The sequence below is a fragment of the Amphimedon queenslandica genome, unplaced genomic scaffold (assembly GCF_000090795.2).
Source record: "Amphimedon queenslandica unplaced genomic scaffold, v1.1 AMPQUscaffold_4748_Cont23275, whole genome shotgun sequence".
Taxonomy (NCBI): domain Eukaryota; kingdom Metazoa; phylum Porifera; class Demospongiae; order Haplosclerida; family Niphatidae; genus Amphimedon; species Amphimedon queenslandica.
Window position 1 is genome coordinate 1 of NW_003554942.1, and position 1,571 is coordinate 1,571.

Consider the following 1,571-nt stretch of genomic DNA (forward strand, 5'->3'; position numbering starts at 1 on the left):
CTTTTGTATTTTCGTTGGTCGTTCGGAATCCTACCTGTCCTTGTTTCGATTATTTTTTACGACATTGCTCTAGAATCCTACTTAACCTTGTTTTTTTAAATTTTTTATGTTCTGGTACACATTACAATCTTTTGTATACAATTAGATACTCCTAACACTACAAGCAAAACAACTGTATAACAGTAAACTACTATGCTACACTTTTAAGGTAAGTTTTACTAATAATAAGAACACAATACACATTACAATCTTTTGTATACAATTACATACTCCTAACACTACAAGCAAAACAAATTTATAACACAAAGGACACAATGCTACACTATTAAGGTAAGTTTTACTAATAATAAGTAAACAATACACATTACTATCTTTTGTATACAATTAGATACTCCTAACACAACAAGCACAGCAACTGTATAACAGTAAACTACAATGCTACACTATTAAAGTAAGTTTTACTAAAAATAAGAACACATACACATTGCAATCTTTTGTATACAATTAGATACTCCTAACACTACAAGCAAAGCAACTGTATAACAGTAAAGGACACTATGCTACACAGTTTTACTAATAATAAGAACACAAGACACATTACAATCTTTTGTATACAATTAGATACTCCTAACACAACAAGCAAAACAACTGTATAACAACAGTAAAGGACACTATGCTACACTATAAAGGTAAGTTTTACTAATAATAAGAACACAATACACATTACAATCTTTTGTATACAATTAGACACTTCTAACACCACAAGCAAAGCAACTGTATAACAGTAAAGGACACTATGCTACACTATTAAGGTAAGTTTTACTATTAATAAGTAAACAATACACAGTACAATCTTTTGTATATAATTTGATACTCCTGACACAGCAAGCGAAACAACTGTATAACAGTAAAGGGCACTATGCTACACTATAAAGGTAAGTTTTACTAATAATAAGAACACAGTACACATTACAATCTTTTGTATATAATTTGATACTCCTAACACAGCAAGCAAAACAACTGTATAACACTAAGAAGGTAAATTTTACTAATAATAAGTAAAGAATACACATTAAAATCTTTTTTATACAATTAGATACTCCTAACACTACAAGCAAAACAACTGTATAACAGTAAACTACTATGCTATACTATTAAAGTAAGTTTTACTAAGAATAAGAACACAATACACATTACAATCTTTTGTATAAAATTAGATACTCCTAACACTACAAGCAAAGCAACTGTATAACACTAAAGGACACTATGCTACACTGTTAAGGTAAGTTTTACTAATAATGAGAACACAATACAAATTACAATCTTTTGTATACAATTAGATACTCCTAACACAACAAGCAAAGCAACTATATAACAGTAAACTACTATGCTACACTATTAAGGTAAGTTTTACTAATAGTAAGAACACAAGACACATTACAATCTTTTGTATACATAACTACAGTACAAGCCAATAAAAACTTCGCGTTCCGTTTACGTTGAATGGCCGTTGGGCGTTTCAACGCTATATAAAAAACGTTTACTTCCGTTTATGGTCCGTTTTTCCATGG

At 29.6% G+C, this 1,571-nt stretch overlaps 1 long non-coding RNA gene across 3 annotated transcripts; it reads left to right on the forward strand.

Moving 5' to 3' along the window:
• Positions 1 to 27: 27 nt before the first annotated feature.
• On the forward strand, positions 28 to 1,403 carry LOC109592561 (uncharacterized). 3 transcript variants are annotated; one of them, XR_002190415.1, is made up of 7 exons: positions 28 to 208; positions 509 to 689; positions 748 to 812; positions 886 to 935; positions 1,097 to 1,159; positions 1,218 to 1,282; positions 1,341 to 1,403. It is a non-coding gene; the product is annotated as an uncharacterized LOC109592561 (long non-coding RNA). The 3 variants fall into 3 exon arrangements; XR_002190417.1 differs by lacking the exons at positions 748 to 812; positions 886 to 935 and adding an exon at positions 1,009 to 1,038 and having other exon boundaries at positions 30 to 208; XR_002190416.1 differs by lacking the exon at positions 886 to 935 and having other exon boundaries at positions 31 to 208.
• The last annotated feature ends 168 nt before the right edge of the window (positions 1,404 to 1,571 follow it).